We start from the raw sequence: 22,433 nt of genomic DNA on the forward strand, positions 1-22,433 counted from the left end.
GTATCCTACCTTACCGCAGAGGACTTTAGTTATCTGCAAAGCTCAATTACAGGCTAAATCAAACCAGTTGCATTGGGCCTTGGAGACTTCTGCAAACAAATTGTGCAGGCAGTGAAATGGGCATCGGGCAGTAAAGTACACACAATAAAATATTTTTGTTACTTTATGTACAGACTAACAGTTAAAACTTACCTGGTTTTACAGCCAGTTTAGATTACCTAGAACAAGTTTAAGGGAGTTTAAATTTAAATTTAAAGACAATTACATCTTTTAAAACAGTGTCCTTCCAAACATCTTTTAAAACAGTGTCCTTCCAACTTTCTTCCCCATCTGTACCCTCCTAATACTCCTCATCTCCTCCTCATCTCTTGAAAACTAGAAACAAACCTATAATTAGTTACAAATAGCAATAATGCTCCCTTTGAATTTATTTTTGTGTTTATTTCTCCTCTATAGTCTTTGGTGGAGATGCTAGTGTGGGGGACAATGAGGGGATTTATTTGCTGGTTTTAGAGCAAGAATCTGAGGGTAAAGAGGTTAACTGCTGGACCCTTAGTCTCTGCTTTTCTATAAATTGTGCACTTAAAGGGCAGACTGCAGACCAGGAATGTGCCCGGCCCGCTCTCTGCTGCCTTGCAGTGTCCAAAACAAAAAAGGTTAGGAACTTCCAGTTTAGACACAAAGTGTCCTCACTTCCGTTTCAAGTGGTGATAGTTCTTTTCTTTGCAAAGTTATTTGCCATTGATCTTTCTTCCCAGAGTTGGAGGTCCACAGCAGCATCCTCCTCGGCAGGAAACACCAACTCCTTCAGAACGTGGAGGAAAGGGGGCGTGCTCAAGAACTGCCATCCGAGTCTGGATTGGGGCTTCACTGCTTTCTTTGCCCTGTGCTTTTTGGTAAGTCACTTAAACTCTGTAAACCCCAGCTTGCTCATGGTAAAATGTGCACAACAATAGAGATTTCACAGCCTCCTTGTATTAGTTGAGAGAACGTATATCAGTGTACCTAGCAGCGAGAAGAAAGTCCTCAAAGGTTATTTTTTTTCCCTGATGAATTCACTCAGGATTGCTTGTACGCTGTGCAGTTGGCACAACATCCTTCCTCCACACCCGCAAGTGTGGCATCTCCCAGGAAATGCCTCTGCATGGAAAAGCCTGCAAATCAGTCATTCCTTCATTTCCTTATTCATTCAGCATGTATTATGTATCAGGCATTAGGAATATAAAAACAAATAAGACGTAGTTTTCCCCCAAGGGGCTCCTTATGGACCCATCACAACTTTTATCTAAATTACCCTTTTAAAAGACTTCTTTTATGGTCTCAATTTTCTGACCTGTCATCTGAATCGACTCCTTGCTTTCATTTTGAATCCATTGATTGGTCAACTACACTGGTCAGCAGACCATTTAAAAAAAAAAAAAAGTAGATTTCATGTTATTTTAGATTAATTTTAATTCATATTGATGATCGCTGCTTATCATCAGTTAAGAGAATTATTGCTTATAGAAATTAAAATCCACAAATTCCAGAGAACGATATAAACATACTCTCATCTGTCTAGTACTTAGTGATGCCCTCCTATAGTATTTATAGTCAGGATTACATTGAATAATATGGCTGAGCACATAGCAGGTACTTAATATTAACTGGAGTGAAGTGTAGTTCTCAGGGGGCAGATCATACAACATTTACTATTCTGCTGCCCTGTAAATTAAGATTTGAATAAAAGAACTCAAGAGCAGTATCATTTGTAGCCTCTGGGTGAACTGGACTTTTTTTTTCCAAATAGGCACCTCTCAGTGTGATTGCTGGGGAAGAGTGGAACAGGGGTGAAAAGCATCGGCTTTGGAGTCAGGCAGACACGGTATGCTCCGAGCTGGGCCACTCACTCTTGTAAGCAGTTCAGCAACTATTAGCTGTGATTTGGGGCCAATTACTTAATCTCTCTGAGCTTCTGTTTCCTCATCCGTAAACAGAGCATCCTAACAGTGCACAGCTCCCTGGCTCGTGATGGGAATTAAATGGGATGCTGTGGGTAAAATGCCTGGCTCACTGCTCACGGGGGCAGCCAGTGAGGGTGGCTGTTCTCATTAAGTCAGGTGTGGGGACTGAGGAGGTTGGAATTTTGGATGAACGGCTTTGCCTTTGGAGATTAACATTCCCATTATTATTGCATAAATCAAATGGACAGTCTTTGAGGGTTTATGGCCCTTCCATCTTCCTAGGAGGCCCTGCTTCTTCCAGATGTATTCTTAACCCAGAGGCCACCTGGAGGGATTCCCAAGGCGTCATCTACTAACAGGCTCTGGGCTGGATATACCCAAGAGTGAGGGGGCAGCCATTCCCTGGGGATGAGGGCAGCAAGTCTGGGGCCACGGCAGGTCCTTGCCCCCTCCCTCATACTTTATTTAGCTTTAGTTCAGGGACGAGGCCACTCAGGCCTGCAGATGGGAGCTGTTTCATCTTGGCTGGGTCAGAGGTTAATGGAGATAAGTAGTGTCTTCTGACCAGGAGGCCTCAGGAAAGCCCAGTGTGTTGTTGGAGTTGAATCAAGATCTCAGAGATTGAACAGACTGATATTCTCCTGCCTTGGGGAGAGAGAGTGAGGCTCTGTGTGAGGGAGGCTGCAGCGGGCCAAGCTGGAGGCAGGGGTGGCTAGAGGTCCATGTGCCTCACTGAATAGCTCAGGGTGAAACAAGAGAATTGCCCACAGAACAATCAGAACTCTGAGCTCCAGGCACTTCACTGTACTAAACTGGGAGCTTCTGCACAGCCCCACTTTGAAATAAAAGCAGCCCCTGCTCCCCACCTCCTGAGCCTCGGGACCAGAATGGGTGTTTTGCACAGACTATCACTGTAGTCGCCTGTGGTCTGGCTGCTCCTGAGTCTCATGGGAGCAGCAGCCTGGGGTCTGCTCCAATGCTCCCTTTGGCCAGAGTCTGTTCTGATGAGGGCAGCATGTCTGGAAGCCCACGGGCTTTAGACCTGGAGCTTCTCTTCTGAGACGAAGCAATCTCAACAAGTCAATCCAGGTTACTAAAGAGAGGGCAGGTATTTAAATATTAGGAATGTTTCTAAACGTCCGGCAATCTCTTTTCTTCTGCAAAGCCTTCCTTGGTCATGCCACATAGAAGTGTTCTTCCTCTGTATTCCTAGAGCACTTTGTATCACTTCTCTGTGGCTTTGATTACTGCCTGCTTTGCATGCCAAGCTCCCTCTCATCTCTTGCTTAATGTCCTAAAAGGGACTGCCTCTCTCCGTCCCTCCCTCGCTCCCCCTCTTCCCACTTTCCTTTGTTCTTTCCTTCTGTCCTTTCAAAGATATGTAGTGGGCATCTGTCTACCTGGTACCGTCACGGTGCTGGAGACAACTGTGAACAAACTGGACGTAGTTCTTGTGCTGGGGAACTGCTGTGCTAATGGGCACGTTCACCCACTCCTCCCGCAAGACCATACTTCCTGGGAAGCAGGAGCTGTATCAGACTTCTTGTATCCCGTGAAGCGGCTTATGCCTTGCCAGCAAAGTGGGCTAAAATGCTTGTTAAATGAGTATATGCTTCTTGGTATGTATGCATGTATGTGGAGGTGGCCAATTCAAAAGCTCCCAGGACCAAGTAAATGGCCGAATGCCTGGGAAAGACTAGGGAGCCATGGTGACTCTGGCAAACTGGAGAACGTGGAAACTGGCACACAGCCATTACCGTCACTTGGGCTGGCTGTGGCCATCTGGGAACATGAGCCTTGTCTTGCTGGATCTTCTGATTTTGTGGGAGAAGCTCGAAATTAGAATTTTAACATGAAATCTCATTTTTAAGTGTGGAGGCTTAATTCAGTTAAAAGACCTAAGAAACTTCCTCTGTGGCCCGGAGGAAGAACACAGGCTGTCTGAGTGTTCTTGTTGTTAGGGATTTACTGCTTTGTGGTGTTTGGGAAGAGATGGGATACCATGTTGGAGGCCATCAGACTAGAAATCTGGGCTAGCTCACAGATTCCTACTGCTCTTGATCCCCTGGAGCCAAACAGTTACCTCGAGGCTCCAGTCTGTTGCAGAGACATGCTTAATCACCTGCCTGTGCTTTCAGCTCCTCCCCCATTCTCCAGTGAACACTCATATGTAGCAGAGGGGGGCAAAGACATTTCTAGAAGGAGTATAGCATGGCAGCAACGAGTCTGGGAATGGCAGTGTTGCACCCTGGTCACTGTATTCCTTTTTTTTTTTTTAAGATTTTATTTATTTATTTGAGACAGAGAGAATGAGAGACAGAGAGCATGAGAGGGAGGAGGGTCAGAGGGAGAAGCAGACTCCCTGCCGAGCAAGGAGCTGATGTGAGACTCGATCCCGGGACTCCAGGATCATGACCTGAGCCGAAGGCAGTCGCTTAACCGACTGAGCCACCCAGGCGCCCCTGGTCACTGTATTCCTTGAGGAGAGACACAGACCTGGATGTGGATCTTGGCACCCCTGCTGCTGGACATCACTTCACGGCTCTGGGCCTCAGTCTCTTCATCTGTAAAATGATCATAATATCTGCCTTGTAGGGTGGTGATAAGAATGAAATTATATATTAAGGTTATAAATAATACATAAAAAGATGAAAATTAAGACATCTATAATCTCCTTATTTGGTGTTCAAGGAAGCTCTGGAGAGCTGCTTAGCTTCTCAAGAGTCATGACTTAGAGGGCTGGCCTTGGATTTTTCTTGGGTTTGAGTGGTAGGGTGCTGGTGATTAAGGGGTTTTGGGGATGGGGACAAAATTGGGAGATAAATTGCAACTCACGATTTAGTTCAGCTTCATGCCTGGTGATGGGTTTGAGTGTAATCAGTATTTTTATTTTTAATCAGTAATCAGAACACTGCTGAGACCACGGAGGTAAAAAAAAAATGTCGCTCCTTCCATCTCTTGTTGGTTGTGGCTGCTTTCTCTGTGTTTCAGACAGGTAGCATTGTCCCTGCAGGAGGACACAGAGGTTGCTGAGAATGGTGTTTGAGGTGTTTGAGAATGGTATATGATGGGAAAGCTGGAGAGGTCTCTTTTGTGTATTCCTTGAGGGGCGCACTGGAAAGTAGGGAGAATATTACAAACTTTGCCTCAGTTGTAGAGCTAGAATTCAGTACATGGAAGAACCCCAAGTGGGGAATATTTCATTACATCTAGAGTTATCCTGGTATGTGTGTGTGTGTGTGTGTACATACACATTCTGGTTTTCTGAAGATGCTGATGAGCCAAGATATGCCTGAGAAAATACATACACCAAGTAGAGTAAGAGGCTAGGACCTTGGTTTCACAAGTATTTCTCTAAAGCCTGCCACATCATTACTATTGGGGGTACTGGCTCTTTAAGCTCAGTCTGAAAGAGAAACTTCAGGGAGCTTGTGATAATGAGGACTTCCTTGACTGGCTTCTACCGTGCATAGAAAATAAACAGTGTAGGTGAAAGTGGTTAGTGTCTCCCAGTCTGAATGGTGGCTAATCACTCTTCACGCTGTGGACTTGGAGTCAGACAGAAAGCTCTCAAGCTATCTAACTGTGAGTCTCATGGAGATCACCCAAACCTCTCTGGGCATTAGTTTCTCCATCAGTAAACTGGAGATGATACTACCTCTTCTTTAGGCTGTGGCAAGCATTGCACAGAATAACGGATGGAAAGTATTTTCTCTGTGGTCAACCCTCTTGGAAAGACTCTGGAGTCTCTGTATGCTTATAGTCGTATTTTAAAGTCAGGACTGCTTCCATTAAGGTGCAGAAATGTATGAGAGTGTGATTTTAATAAACTGAAGAAAAAAGATGTCCATTTTTATCCCAAGCCCCATTCCTACACCCTCCCTGGAAAAAAAATCTAGAAATAACATCTGTAGAGCTAGACACTAAGAAGGATGGAAAATGTGCTTGGCAAACAGGATCTAAATCCAATCAGTTGCAGAGAAAATGACTAGCCTGACAGGCTTTGGGGGCTTCTTTGGGGGTGGAGGCATATCTCCCTCAAGGGTAAAGCCCCCAGGAACCCCCCACCCAGTTTACTGAATATCCCACCCCTGAGTTCCCATGGCTGCCGTGAACGGGGAAGTGAAAATGAAGACTGGGGGCTGTGAGAGCCTCCTGGGGCTCCCACTGGTGACTTCCTCCTATAAATCAGCCATAGACAGCTGCGTCCACTTGCGCCATGGGATAGAAAAATAGACCCTGTCGCTAGACAGCAACACAGGCTCCACAAACATTGTGGGATCAGAGGGCAGGGGGCTTAGCCCAAGCACTAGCCAAACAGCCCCACAGCCCCACAGATCCATTTGTTTATTTTCACAGTGGCATTACCTGTCTGTGCCACAGGAAGGAGGAAGACTCCCCCCACGCAAGCCCCACTCTGCTCTGCATCTATAGACCACTTACTGCTCACCCCTGCGAAGGCCTGCAGTGAGGCCTGTTGACCTGCCAGCTAATTTATTTGTTTGAGTTGCACACAGGCTGTCTGCTAAGTCTAATTTTCAAAGCGAATGGGGAAGTGCTCAGGCTGCAGAATATTCAGCCATTGGATTTTATTAGGTCTGCTAAATATCTGATTGAGCAAGAAAGGGAAGGCTTGTGCTGACATATTCTGCCCCTCTCTCTTCCCACTATGCACCCTACCATCCCCGACCCTTGATACTGTCATCAGGGTCTTCACTTTCCTGTTGGCGTCTGACCCGCCCTAATAAAGAGGCTATGGCAGCTGCAGGGTTAAGCCTCCTTCCTTTGACCTGAATCATGTCTTCTAAAATAAAAGCACCTTTCCAACATTTTTTCTGTATATATTATTTAAAGATTTTTTTAAAATTTATTTGACAGAGAGATGGAGAAAGAGAGCACAAGTAGGCAGAGCGGCAGGCAGAGGGAGAGGGAGAAGTGGGCTCTCCGTGGAGCAGGGAGCCTGACGTGGGGCTCGATTCCAGAACCCTGGGATCATGACCTGAGCCGAAGGCAGCCGCTTAACCGACTGAGCCACCCAGGCGCCCCTCCAACATTGTAGATGAAAAATTTAACGCATACATTAAAGTAGAAAGATTTTTACAGTGAACACCTGTAAATCCACACTTAGGTTCTATTAACATTATAATACTTGCTTTATCATATATCTATTGATTCATCTTATTTTTGTCACATTTCAAAGTAAATTGCAGACATCTGTACCCTACCCCCTAATTACTTTGTTATGTATACCAGTAACTAGACTTCAATATTTGTTTGCAGTTTTTATTTTCTTTTTCTTTTTTAATATTCACTTTGTGTATAGGTGCTTCTATGTTGGGGGTGTAAAGCATTTTTTTCTTTTAACATAAAACTTACATAAAGTGAAATGCATATATCATTAGTGTTTGTTTGTGAGTCAACAGATGCATACATCTATGTAACCCAAACCCCTATCAAGGTATAAAACATTGGCATCACCTAGAAAGTTCCCTCCTGTCCCTGCTCAGTCAATACCCACCTCTACTCCCTCAGAAGCAACTACTGCTCTGATTATTTCTCCCATAGATTAGGTTTACCTGTTCTAGAACTTCATATAAATAGACTCATGCACTATGCTTCCTTTGTGTAAAGTCTCTTTCATTCAGCATGTTTTTGAGATTTTTCTATGTTGTCTGTTTCAGTAGTTTGTTCCTTCTTTTACTGGATAGGATTTCATTGCATGAATATTCCATAGTGTGTTCTTCCATTCTCCTCCAATTTTTTGGGCCTGGGCTGTTTCTAGTTGTCAGACAGTATAAAAAAAATTTTGTTATGAATATTCTTGTTCAAGTCATGTTGTGGACATATGTTTTCATTTCTCTTATGTAAATATCTAGAAATGGAATGACTAGCTTATAGAAAATGTGTAGACTTAATTTTATAAGAAACTGGCAGATACTTTTTCCAAAGTAATTTTAATGTTTCACACTCTACCAACAATATATGAGAGTTCTGGTTGCCCCACATCCTTGTCAACATTTGGTGTTGTCATTCTTTTTGATTTTAGCTCTTGTGCGAGATGTATGGCAATAATCTCATTATGGTTTTAATAAAGGCTTAATTTTAATATATATAAACTTTTATATATATTAAAGATGTAACTTACATAGTTGTTTAGCTGTATAGCTAAAGGTTTAACTTATATAGTTTTAAGTCTAACGTATATATATATATATAGTTGTTCTAAATGCTGAGATTTGAATGATCAGTATCCCTAGCTGGGCTTTCAACTTTAATTTTCATTTTCTAGAAGTAGATTGGAACATATAGGTACTTGCCTTAAATTATCCTGCGATTTAGTTAAATGTATTTTTTTCAAATTATTATGATTACTATTCATTAATACTCACCTGGTATGAGAATACCCATTATCACACTTCTTTGGGCAGGACGTGTATCTGAGGAAGTGAATAAGGGGTGCGCTTTAGGAACAGGGTTTGATAAGCAGAATCTTGGGAATGTTGTCTTCGAATGAATGAGGTCAGCAAGCATGTCAGTTTTTAGGGATGTTTGCATTGCATGTTTTGCGGCAACACTTGGAGCTTTTCCTTGAATTCATCGTGTGAAATATTCAGAATGGAATGCCAGTCCTCCTCGCCATCATCTTTGGCTTTCCCAGCAGCCTGTTCTGATTTTCTGTCCTCTTTCTCTTGCTGCTGCTGCCCACGCTGCCCTTAAACAGACCCCTTTCTTACTCTGTATGCGCTGCCTATGCTTCAATCCCAGGCTCCTGACTTTAAGTCTCACATATATGTAAATTTCTCTCTCCAGCGTTAACCTTTCTCTGGAAAGGAGATACCTCATCAGAGCTCTTTTCTAAAAGTACAGGTCTGTTTCTGATTACTTAATAATTCCCCATCACCTGTAAGAGAAAGCCCCTAACAACTAACAATTTTTTTTGGAATGCCCACTCTGAGCCCAGTTCGGTACCGAGCAGTTTATGTGCATTATCTTATTTAATTTGCACAGCAATATCTACGAGGTAGGTCATAGTTTTTGTTGTTGTGGTGTTTTTTTTTTTTTTAAAGATTTATTTATTTATTTTAGAGAGAGAGAGAAGCGGGGGGAGGGACAGAGGAGAGAGAATCCCAAGCACACTCCCCGCTGAGTGCAGAACCTGACACGGCCTGATCTCAAGACCCTGAGATCGTGACCTGAGCTGAAACCAAGAGTCTGGCGCTTAACGACTGAGCCACCCAGGCACCCCACAAAGTAGGTCATAGTTTTATATTCATTCTTAGATGTGGAAACTGAGACTTAGGGAAGTTAAGTGATTCACCTGTGGTCGCACAGCTGATGAGCTGTGGATTCAGTATTCAAACCCAGGCAGTCTGACACCAGAGTCCAAGCTTTTAAGTTCTGTATCATTCCTTAGTAATAGCACTTCTCCTGCTTCCTGAGCTTTAGTTCAGACACTTTCTATCTCACCTCTTGCCTCATGCTGTGCTTCAGCCACAGACAGATTTACTGTTACTTGAAGCAAGCCAGGCTCCTTCATACCTCCCTGACTTGGCAAATGCCGTTGCACCTGACAACAGTAGTTGCTAACCTTGTCATCTTTTCCATCAGTGGAACTCCTCTGGTGAAGTGAGTCCAAGCATCACTGCGCCTGTGGAATCTTCTAGAACAAGTGCTGGTGCTCACTGCAACTTCTGTTTGTGGTGTTTTTGTGTTTCAGCCTGTGAGTGACTTGAGACAGGGGCAGGACCGTGTTTTACTCACCTGGTACTCCTAGAAGTTAGCCGAGGATTCCTTAGGTGGGGTTCCCTGGGTAGCTGATGCTGAGAGCAATACTGGGAGGAAGAGAGGAGCACAGTTGGGCAGAAGGCAGTTGAGCTAAGTACATTTACTTCAGAAGCCTCAGCTGGTCCATGAGGAGCTCTGTGATTGTTCTTTAGATCTGTTCCTTATTGAGGCAGGGGGTTAGGCCTCCATCCCCCAGTGCCTACCAGTCATTCCCTATAAGCTGCCCCGGGAAGGGGCATAACCTTAGGTGGTGCTTAGAGCAATTCTGGAAGAGGAATTTAGCTATGAGCCTGCAGCACCCAAAATACTTTGAGCAGCTCAGGAAATGAGTACCTCAGTCGTTCACCACCGTATGCACTACCCTGAGCAAACACGTGCAGAAAGAACAAACACAGGAAGGGAATCGCTCTTAAGCAACTAGGTTAAATATACTGTGTAGCTTGGTTGCATGTGGAAGTCTTTAAAAAAAAAAGAAGAAAAAGTTTTGGAGAACTTGGGAATGGATTAATAGCGCATTAATGGATTATATATATATTAAGAAAATATATGTTTACTTGATTTTGCCAGAATAGAAAAGTTCCTCATATACTGAACATTGCTTAGCAGTACATTTGTCATTTCTAGAGGGAGGGAATAGGTCTGTTAAAATAAAAAAAGGCTTCTTTTTTGCTTTATAATCCACTAAACACATTAAGTATATTGGAAACATGTTGATTAATCATTACTAGATTATTAGACCATAAATGTGACTTAGTGCATCTATTATCTCTTCTCACTAAGGTCACTTAGGATGAAATGGACCTGTTCCAGCTTTTCCTATTGATTTTCTTTCTCAAATAGAACTAGTGCCTTGAGTTTCAGTGTGCTTTGAGTGTTAAGTTTAGCTTTACTCCATAGAGTTTATGAGTCAGAGGCACCCCCCCACCCTCAAATTCCTGTCGTTTTGTAGATTTAATCCTAGGATGTGGTTTGAGTAGTATACAGCCCCCTTAAGATATCATCATCAGCCAGAATTATTATCCTGGTTTCTCTATCCCAGAAGGAGGCAGAAGTAACCCTTTGGGTAAAGACTCTGACCCCGGAAGCCACAGAACCTTTGACCTCAAGTCATCCTGTGGAATCTGAACCACCTCTGGAGAGACTCAGAATGACTGAACCTGTTAATGGACTCCATCCCCTTTGTGGAGTATCTGAAATTGTGGTCATTTAGAACATTATTATGGAATTGTTTACTGACCTGTATAAACACATAAACCATTTATCACCATAAATGTAACAGGTACTTCCCAGGCTGCCAGCTGGAGGTACTTTAGGGTCTCCAACATAGTAACAAAGTGGTATTTTTCAGGCTCAGTTATCTTCACAAAGAACTGCAGAAATCTCAGCCTCCTTTAAATTCTCTCTTTGGGTTCAAGGCAGGAAAGGTTGGGGAGAGGGGCTCTGTGACATCTTAAAAACTACTGTCTTTCTCCACATTCTACACAGTTACCTGATTTTTCATGGAAAATGACAATGGTAGAGCATCCACCCACAACAGCATAATGCTCTTTTTCATCTTGATGGAGGGGAGTTCTCAGTATTTCATACCAATGGCCCCATTAATTTATTGATTCAACAAACCTTAAATAGAGTGCCTACTATGTGCTACATGTTGCTTTAGGTAGTAGGGGTATATCTATAAATGAAACAGATCTAGTGGCTCCTTTCATGGTGCTTACAATCTAAAGAGGGGAAAGAGATGTTCCATGAGTGGATCAGTACAAGTCAGGTGGTGATGTGAGCCACAAAGGAGAGGAAAGCAAGAAAAGGGGACATAGAGCAATGGTGGGGGTGGGTGTTATTTAATACAGAGAAGGTGATACCTGGGCAAAGATTTGGAGGAAGTGATGGACTGAACCACATGGTTACCTGAAGAAAGGGTATTCAAGGCAAAAAGATAGCAAGTTCAAAGTAGTACAAGCAGGTTTGATATATTTAAGGAACAGCAAGAAGGCCAATGTGGATGGAATGGAATAACGGAGGGAGAGGAGAGTCGGAGGTATTAGGGGCAGGTCATATGGGATTGTATAGGCCATGGAACAACTTTGAGTCTTACTCTGAGTGAGAAAGGAGGCATTAAAGTGTTCCAAGAAGATGAATGACATGATCTGACTTCTAATTTAGCAAAATATCTGACTGTTGTGTGGAGAATACACTGTAGGGGGTAAGGAGAAGGGTAGAAGTTAGGAGACCACTGCAGTTGTCAAGGGGAGGGATGATAATGTCTTCTAATATAGAGGTAATGATGAATGTGCTGAGAAGTGGTCAAATACTGAATACATTTACAAGGAAGGGTTAACAGAATTTGGTGATGGATTGAATGTGAATATGAGAGAAAGAGAGGATGACTCCAAGGATTTTGGCTTTAGCAATTTGTTAAAATAGAAAAGTCATTTACTGAGACAGGGACAACTGAAAGAGGTTTGGGTTTGCCATATAAGATGTTGAGTAAGTGGTTGGAAATATGAGCTTGGCATAAAGGGAAGATATTGGGGTTGGAGATGTACATTTGGAGTATGTAGCATATAGAGAATATTTCAAACCAGGATACTAAATAAAATCAGAGTGAGTGTAGATAGAGAAGATATGAAGTCTGAGGCCCTCCAGCGTTTAGAGACCAGAGGAGATTGAGAAAGAGTGACCAACTAAGATTTTTTGGAAATAAGATGGAAGTATTTTAGGAAGAAAGGATCAATTAAGTCAAATACTTCTGATGTTATTAGGTTAGATGAGGACTTAGGAATGAGCATTGCTTTTGGCAATAGAAGGTCATTGGAGACCTTAAGCCATCTTGGTGGAGTGTGGAATTGAAAGCAAATTGGGATGAATTAGAGAGAGAACTGAAGGAGAAGTAGAAATAACAAGTACATGCAAGTTTTTGTGGTAGTTTTGCTTTAAAAGGGAACAGAGAGATGTAGCTAGAGGAAGAAGTGTGGGGTCTAAAGAGTCTTTTTTACAAAAAGATGTGGGTACAACACAGTGTTTATATGATAGTAGGATGATCCAGTAGAGCAGAAAAAAAATTGATGAAGCAGGAGGGAGATGATAGAACTGTAGGAGCTATGTTCTTGAGCAGTGGGAGGCAGTGAGATTCTGTGCAAGAGTAGGTCTGGCCTTTGCTAGGGCATGGGTAACTCACTTATCAATAAGGGAGAAGGCAGTGTGTGAGCACAGATGCAGGTAAGATGGTTGACTAAGTTGTGGGAGCATGTGCAAGTTTTCTTTTGATTGTTTCTTTTATCCTGGTGAACTGAGAGGCAAGGTGAGGGGCTAAGCAAGTGGATGCAGAGTGCTGTGCTGGAGATTTGAAGAAAGGTGAGAAGAAGTGAAATAGTTTATTAGAAGAGTGGCAGAGTCAACTGACAAAGAAAACAGTAAATTTGATGCACAGCCAAGGTCTTATTTGAGAATTTGAAGAGAGATCCATCAGTGTGTCTGCATACCTTTTTCTGGCCATGTTCAGTTACCTAGGTAGGTATGTAGAGTAGGCAAAACATTGGACTTTTTTCAGGTGGTAGCAGAAGGAGACGGTGACCAATTGCCCATGGAGTCCAAATAAACGATTAACTACTAGGAATTGTTTGCCTACATTAAGCAACAAAGCACACCCCCTTGAAGTCTCTGAAACTTGTCCAAAGTGAACAGGATAAAAATAGTACTGTCATTTTATCAAAAAGACCCTCCCATGTGACACTGTATCTTGCCACACTCAGGTGCCCAGCATTCTCTCTCACTAGGACACGGGTGATACGAGCCCAGAGAGGGTGTGGTTATAGGATAGTTCTTGTCCCCCGATGGCCGAAGGGGTCTAATACGGGGCTGTCTTACCATGATCTCCACACTCCACCCCAGAATCCAGTCCTTCCCTTTTTCAGTTCAGCCAAGACTTTGGTTCCTCAAGTAGCAGGAGCCCTTCAGCTACGCCTGGAACATTCCTCAGCTGCATATACACAGAAGGAGTCTAAATGCTGCAACCTCTGTCATCAAATTCCCCCATTAATTTGTTTTCCTTGTGTGTGGATCCTATAGTTCCCAGGAAACTTGAAGAATAAATAAAGTGGATATTTATTTATATTGTTGCAACAGAGATTCACTCTTGTATTTTTTTAGTAATAGACTTAGGAATGACAAGAAATCCTTCCTTTCTTTTGAAAGCCCTTTGAAAATGTTTGTTACAAATAAGATTTTATGTTTAAAGCAGCAATGATAACCCTATCCTATGAACTGAGAATCAGAGGTACATGATTTGGAAATGACTCTTCTGTCATCCTGACAGTACATATTTTTTCTCCCCAATTAACTGGAATTTTCTTTTAACAATGATGATCTTGCAAAAATTTTCTTTCACATTTACAGTGTCTTGACAGTGTCCAACAGTCAGTAATGCAAAATTGGAATCACAGAAACAGCCTTCTGTTATTGTCCTGGGGTTAAAAATCCAAAATCATAAAGGTGTTGCACTGATTCTGCCAACTGTCCTTACATTTTTTTTCTTGCTACGTGCCCCAGCCAGCTAAACTCTTGTGCAGGTTTCCTTGCATGGCTTGGAATTATACATTTTCTTACCATGTCAGATGCTTCTTGTATTTGTGCTGTTCACATTTTCTTTCCTGAACCCCGGCCCTCTTCCAAATTGTGCACTTTTCCAAGAGTGAGAAATGGGATTGAGATATAACCACTATGGAAAACAGTCTGGTGCTTTCTTAAGGAATTAAAAATAGAAGTACCATATGGTCTGGCAATCCCACCTCTAGGTTTATGTCCAAAGGAAACAAAATTGTTATCTTGAAGAGATAGCTACACTCCCATGTTCATGGCAGCATTATTTACAATTGCCAAGGTATGGAAACAACCTAAGTGTCCATCTATGGATGAGTGGACGAAGACATTGTGGTATATGTATATACAATGGAATATCATTCAGCCTTATAAAAGAAAATGCTATCATTTGCCAGACTCATACAAAGTGGTGCCCAACGACTGGATGGTGGGGGAAATAGGGAGAGGTTGGTAAAGGGCTACACGCTTTCAGTTATAAGACGAGTAAGGTCTGAGAAACTAATGTATAACATGGTGTCAGAGTCAACTGATAAAGAAAACAGTAAATTTGAGGCAGAGCCAAGGTCTTATTTGAGCATTTGAAGAGGAGAGATCCACCAGTGTGGTTGCATAGTTTTTTCTGGCTGTGCTCAGTTACCTAGGTAGGCGTGTAGAGTAGGTAACATGGTGACTATGGTTGATAATACTGCATTGTATTATTGAAATATGCTAAGAGAATAGAACTTAAATGTTCTCACTAAAAGAAAAAAAAGGTAAATATGTGAAGTGATGGACGTGTTAATTAAGTAATTGATGGGAGTCCTTTCACAATGTCTATCAAATCATCAAATTGCATACTTTCAATTTTGTCAGTTATACCTCAAAAATGCTTGGGGGCGGGGAGAAAAAGAAATGGCACAAGCTGGCTGCAGAGCAGAGGCCAGCACCGCTCTATCGATCCCTGCGGCTCGACTCACTTAAGCCAGACCTGAGCCTTCAATCACCCACTGCTAATCCTTCACAGCCAGCTCTCATTCAAACACCTGTTTCTTCTCGATTTTGTCCAGGGCTTGGGTTAGAGGCTGCCTGGCTGAGCTGTCCCTGAAGTCAGAGGAGAAGAGGGGAAGGGAAGAGGGCTGATGGATGATCTCACAGCACTGAGTCCTTGAGGCAGTGCTGAAAGGAGAGTCCCAGAAGTGTTGCCATTAGTATCAGGAGCCCGGGGCCTGCTGTTGTAGGGCAGGGCAGCCCTGCTCTCCCCCAAGCTGTAGAACTAGGAAAACAATGTCTATGGAGGCCTGAGAGAAAGTCTTCTGCACAGCAAGGATGCTCTTGAAATCTTCTAGCCCATGCTGGTATTATTCAAGACAAATCCACTTCACCCTGCCCCCTGAAATGGTCCACGTTGAGAAAGAATGATGAAAAGACAACGGTCCATTTAACAAAGCAAATGCTTTCACCTCCTGTTTTAGCTTCCTTCCCATCCTGTCATCACTCCTTAAAGTGCAGAGTTTTCACAGATTGGAAAGGAATTGTCTGGAAGAAAGGCTTGTCCCTGCATGTGTTGGGCATGGGAGGGAGTAGACTTAGTATATAAAAGTCTAGGTGAAGATGGTGAGTGGGGACTGGAGGGACACACGAGACAATCCCATTTGCTAGGCTTTCCATTGTGCTTCATGTACAATCTGACCTTTCTACCGTAGCTCGTTCCTAGAGCTGCCCAGCTCCTTCCTGCTCAGGCCCTCACAAATGCTCTTTCTAGAGACAGAAACTTCCCATGATTTCCATAGCACCTGTGATATTGGTTAACATCTATCAAGTGCTTATGATGCATCAGACACTGTGCCACTGTGCTAAGTACTGTACGTGACTGATTATTTCATCCAGTTCTCACAGCTGTGAAGTAGGAATTGTTATCCCCAGTTTATAGATGATGAAGCAAATGCACAGAAAGGTTAAGAAATCTGTCAAGATTTCATAGCTAATGAGCAGCTGAATTAGGATTTGATTCTAGGTCTGTTTGACTTCAGAATGTATGCTCTGTTTTATCATTTATTTAAATACCAACTTTTTATCTTTTTTCTCCCATTAGGTCTAAGCTCCATGAGGGCAGGACCTATGTATGTTTTATTCAGCATCCTTCCCCTGGGACCTAGAATGGTCCTGGCATATAGTAAATATGTATTAAAATAATGAGTAAAAGTGAAATGAAGTATAGTTCTAGCCTCAGGTGTTTCACTGTGGATGTGCTGATATTTCATTATGGCTCCTCTTCTCAGGGTACTCCATGATCCTCAGTTCCTGGTGGGCCGCACTACCATCTAGTTTGAGCAGTAATTTGGAAGACAGATTTAGGGAGGAGTCCTCTCCTTGGAGATCATATATCCAACCACCATCTTGACATGACCACTTGAATACCTAGTAGATTTCTCAAATTCATTATCTTAACTGATCTTTCCTCATTCTTCTCTACCTTAGTCAATGGCTATGTCACCCACCCAGTTGCCAAACTGCAAAACCCGAGAGAGACATTCTTGATGCTTTCTGGATGTTATTCCTCACATTCAATCCAATTGCAAGCCCTGTTGTCCGACCTCCAAAAGGTATCTATAGATTGTCTATCTCTTCCACCACTATTCTAACTGAAGGAACAATTGCAGTAACCTCCTTACCTAAAGGATCCCTGGTTTTGACTATAGTTTCTGGATTTTTGTGGATTCTCATTGGCTCATGAATTCCTATGAGAGGAAAAGGATATATCTTTTTTAAAATTAATTAATTTTTAAATTTTATTATGTTAATCACCATACATTACATCATTAGTTTTTTTTTTTTTTTAGATTTTATTTATTTATTTAACAGAAAGAGACAGCGAGAGAGGGAACACAAGCAGGGGGAGTGGGAGAGGGAGAAGCAGGCTCCCCGCCAAACAGGGAGCCTGTTGCGGGGCTCAATCCCAGGATCCTGGGATCCTGACCTGAGCCGAAGGCAGACGCTTAATGACTGAGCCACCCAAGTGCCCCTACATCATTAGTTTTTGATGTAGTGTTCCATGATTCATTGTTTGCGTATAACACCCAGTGCTCCATTCAGTACATGCCCTCTTTAATACCCATCACCAGGCTAAGCCATCCCCCTCCCCCCTCCTCTCTAGAGCCCTCAGTTTGTTTCTCAGAGTCCATAGTCTCTCATGGTTATGGACTCTGAGAAACAAACTGAAAAGGATATATCTTGTTAGGTAAGCACCACCAGTTAGGGCAGCATGCAGCGTGGGTGATTGGGTTGGTTCGTTTGAGCATAATATTTGTGCTCAAATATCAGTGTAGGCTGAAGTAGTAGGCAGGACTTGGTGATCAGAGCATGTCTCTGCTTGGCAAAGAGAGATCACAGCCTAAGATCCAACTCTGGAATTGCTGTAGTTGCTGCTTCTCTCTCTTTCCCACCATACCTGTGCATTTTCTCTTGGTTAGAGTCAGCTCAGAGACCCAGAGGACCCCATGCCAAAAGCATAATCCCTCCTGCTTCCTTCCCCTCCTTCCCATCCTTATCTCAGCCCACTTGCATCTTTCCCAAGGCAACAGGTAGATGAGACCAGGACTCCTAGCCTCCAGAAGGGGATCCTAACAGAGTTGAGAGGCACCTGGTAATATCCTCATTAGCTTTTCTCAAATGCCCACATATTATGAAGCCAGATGATAGCTAGAAAAATCTCCTAGAACACCTTGGAAACTAAGAGTCTTGAGGTAGATATGTGGGTTAGGTGAGGAGTCTGAGCTGACCTGTTTGCTCTCCTTATTTCCTAGCATGTCTCAAGCCTGAGACTGGAGATAACTCTGGCCTCAGAGGGAATAAAGAACTCTCTGGAAGAGAGTTCACTGGTATACCCATCCCTCAACAAACACCCCACCCCCAACATGTGCAAACCCCCCCCCCCACACACACCTACAAACTCCCCCCCTTACCTCCAGCACACTCATAACACCCAGACAGTTCCAGAATCTTGGCAAAACCTGAACAATAAGGGAGTAAGAAGTAGTGTCTTTGATACAGGGTAGAGAGTACTGAGACCAAAGACCACAGATGATGGCCAAGGGAAGAAGAGTTCATATGCAGATAAGATAAGATTTAGGGATGCTTGTGGGAGAATAAGAGTGAAGCAAACCTTGCACATTTAGTGATTTTTAAAAAATGATTGTACAGGGGATGCCTGGGTAGCTCAGTTGGTCCTCAGGGTCCTGGGATCGAGTCCCTCATCAGGCCCCTTGCTCAGTGGGAAACCTGCTTCTCCCTCTGCCTGCCGCTCCCCCTGCTTGTGCTCTCTCTCTCTGACAAATAAATAAAAATTTTTTTTTTTTAAATGGTTGTATAGGAAGAGATGACTATTTCTTTCACACTGGGGGTGCAAGTTTCTTGAAAGCAAGGGCCATGTTTTGGTCATTTTGTATCCTCCCCCAGTGCCTTATATAAGCTTATCGAATAGTTGTTGCATGTATACAGAGCCTTATAATAGACTCTGTGTGAAACATTCTAAGCACCTCTTCATGGTAGCCTACCATCTGAGCTTCCAGGAGGATGGAAAATAATTTCTGCAGAGTGCCTCCAAGATTATTCAGAACTGGCATAGAGAGGATTATAAGAGTGAGAAATTTTGTAGTCAGGGGGCCTCTTTGAAGAAGGTGTTTATAACACATTTTGCTGACTGCGTCTATAAATCCCAAGAGCGCTGATAATTTTACATCAAAAATAAAGTGAAAACGAAGCATTTGGGCTGTGAAAACATCCTTGCATTTCTACTAGTTGCTTCTGATTGTAATTTGGCTGTGAATAAATTTTTACTGTTTGCATTATGGTATGGAGAGAAACACATCCTGATGCTTTAGAGCAGAACAGTGTCTGAAAACCGCTCCAAGTTCGAGGGTGAGGAGAATTCTCTGAAACAAGCTTGGCCAGCACTCTTGAGAACACAGGGAGGAAACTTTTTATTCCCTGAGAACCACTGCCCTCAGCCCTCTTTTGGCCTTTGCAGTGCAAATACTGGATTTGTGGAAGCATTTGGAACATCATTAATTAGAAACTGGTGCCCCTTAGCATGAAGAGACAATGTTCAGATTCAAGGATCTGAAGTTTGGGTTGAGGCCTGCTCTCAAACATTGTGTTTTTTAATGGTTCCTTATGAATAATTTAGAAAAACCACTTTGGAATAATAAGACCAATAAGAGCAGGGAATTGACATCATAATAGCTTACTAGGTGCCAAGAACTATTTTATGGGCATTAAATCATTTAATTCTCACAGCATCACTGTGTTTAGAGACGAGGAAGTCTAGAAAAAGAAAAGTGAAATAAGCCGACCAAGGCCACGTGGTAGAGCCAGGGCTTAGTGTCCCACATTAGCCTGACGCCAAAGCTGAGCTCCTACGGAGTGATACCACTTCCCGTTAGTGTCAGACTATCTGTAAAGGGGTGGGGGTTACCTAGGACAACAGGCTTTATATTTTGTGCTGATTCCGGTTCCTAGGTCCCTGAAAAGTTAATCCAGTCAGAAAAATAAAAATTAAGAAAAGGCTGAAACTGAAGCATCCACCCTGTGTCTTCTGCTAGTCCAAGGCCAGGCTGACAAAGCCAGTTTAAGGCAGTTTAAAAGTTTTCCCTTTCCATGGCCAAATCTGTTTTAGATAGAATCTTCCAGCTGGTTCTGATTTGCAGAACGGTGCTCAGTTTTCCAAACAAGCCATGCACTGGCATCTCAGAATTCCATTCCAGTTAAGGTTAGTTCACTTGTGCCACAATTCCCATATCCCCTCGCCTCGCCTTTTTTTTTTTTTTTAAATAGAAGTAGTATATAATGGTTCATTCTTATTGTTGCATGTTGTAATATATTTACATGCAATTTTCTCCTTCAGTTCATTGCTTCCTACAGAGAAGTTTGTGGGTATGATTACTGTATTATGTTTATAATTGAGAACAGCTGACTTCATGGATTTTTACATTTTACCTAGTTTTCCAGCTGGGTCTGACTCTGGCTCATCATGTGAGGCATAAGGGGAGGTGCTTTGGAGGAGAAAGTTGGGGAGGGTGTCAAATCATTGCTTCCGTAGCCAACATCAATAGTAAAGTAGCTCCGGAAAGGAAAAGGCAGGATTCTTCCAGTGCAACTCTTTCAGAGCCTAAGAAAGTTTTCCAGAGAGTAACTTTCAAACATAAAAAGGTAGAGAGAAAGTATAAGGGAATGTATGGGTAATGATGCCGAAGCCACCATCCTACTGAGTACTTATTATATGCCAGGCACTGTGCTAAAGCACGTTCTGCAAGTTATGTCATTTAATCCTCACACCAACTGCATTTTGAAACCTCATGAGACAACTGAGGCTAGGGAGAGTAAGGAAGAAATGTAAGTGAGGGAGCTGGGATTCAAATCTGAGATTTTCTGAGGTCAGAGACCAGGCTCTTAAGCTCTCATCTTACTTTCCCTCCTAGTGGACTTTCCTGCCCATATGAGGTTCTGGCTGGGGAACCATTCAAAGGCCCATTCAGAAGGACACCTCAGCCTTGCTCTACCTCAATGCTTTCCTGGATTTCCCAGGGGGAAGGTGAGTGTCACCTGTGGTGGAGACCCCTCCTTTAGTCTGATAAGAGCTCTTATTCTTTCCTATTGCATCACTTTTAGTATTACTCTGTACACCTGTGCACCTCTGTCAACACCCTAGGAAATTGTAAGAGGCAAGGTTTTCCCATTTATAGGGTCCTCCTACATGAGAAGTATTTATAGACATTGAAGATGTGGGCCATGGATGGCTTTCTCTGTGTTTTGTTCTATTTACCCGAGATTCTTACTTAGCACAGTGAGTCATTGGGGGTGACCTCTTGGTCCAGCTACTTGCTCATAAAGTGAATTCTCTGTGAATCATTCAGGATTACGGTAGTTACTGTGGTCTGAATATTTATGTTCCCCTTAAATTCACATGTTAGAATCCTAATGCCCAATGTGATGGTGTTAGAAGGTGAGGCTTTTGGGAGACCCCACAGAGGCTAGGGCTCCCTGGCCCTTTTTGCCATGTGAGGATATAATGAGAAGTCTTTGATAAATTTCTGCTGTTTATAAGCTACCCAATCTGTGGTATTTTGTATAGTGACCTGAATGGACTAAAACAGTAGTAGAGAGCTCTACATTGATGCCCATCTTTTTTCAGACATACTCTTTAACTGTCATTGAATAGCCAAAGGATGATGTGCCAGAATTTTATGTTGACTCAGAAGAAAAAAGGAGCAGTTTTCCTTTTCAGTCAGTCCTGTGTGAGTGGTTCCCAGGGCAGGCTGGTTTCCCAAATGCTTGGCACCTATGGCCTCCTGTTCTTATCTGTGCCTCCACTCTCTTGGTTGGGCTTGTTTTTGGCAAGCAGTGTTAGAGCATCTTATACTAGTTAGAAGGGGGGCTTAAAACTTGAGAAGAAGTATACGCAATTCATAGATTTCCTTTAGTTTTTCTTTCCTTTTGTGCGATGGCAGTGACATTGAAAAATGATGAGATTATTCTTGGCTAGAGTCTATCCTGTAATTTCATATAATTATTCCAGATTCTGTGCAACAGAACTGAATTACTGAGGTAAATGTATAGACTTAATGACTTGCAGTCTGGATTTCTTATAGAAAGAGACCTAAATGATTTTGATTTTCTTTTTTTTTTGGCTTTTTCATCATAGATTTGGCCCCAGATTTATCATATTTCTTGATTTAGTGAGATGCTTTGTGCCCCTTCAGAAAATATTTACATTTGCTTCTTTCCTTCTAGAATGGAAAAGAAAACATCTTAATTTTTTCCTTAGTGGGCAAACTATTCTTTAAAATATAAATAAATATTGAGTATGATGCCATTAGTCAATGTGGTTTTCCATTGGTGGGACTTTCGCTCTGTCTCCAGCAATGGGGTCCTCTCCCTAAAGGAGATAATTCATTTCCCGCTGGGTATAGGGTGTTTGTATTCAGGTGACTCTATTGTTTAGGCTACAGACTCAAGGTTCAAAAGGCAAGGCTTTCCCCTTAGGTGAGGGTACCTGAGGCTATAACATGTTCCTCAAAAGGAAGAATTTTATTCATCAGAAATTTTCCATGAAATTTATTAACAACAAAA

The 22,433-nt window shown here is 42.6% G+C and overlaps 1 long non-coding RNA gene across 1 annotated transcript; it reads left to right on the forward strand.

Moving 5' to 3' along the window:
• The first annotated feature begins 771 nt into the window (after positions 1–771).
• Positions 772–20,857, forward strand: LOC135361486 (uncharacterized). Its single transcript, XR_010404767.1, has 3 exons — positions 772–896; positions 1,790–1,864; positions 20,783–20,857. It is a non-coding gene; the product is annotated as an uncharacterized LOC135361486 (long non-coding RNA).
• Positions 20,858–22,433: the final 1,576 nt, after the last annotated feature.

Source organism: Mirounga angustirostris, unplaced genomic scaffold, assembly GCF_029215605.1.
Source record: "Mirounga angustirostris isolate CCGP_5_RB_7025 unplaced genomic scaffold, mMirAng1.0.hap1 SCAF_9, whole genome shotgun sequence".
Taxonomy (NCBI): Eukaryota; Metazoa; Chordata; class Mammalia; order Carnivora; family Phocidae; genus Mirounga; species Mirounga angustirostris.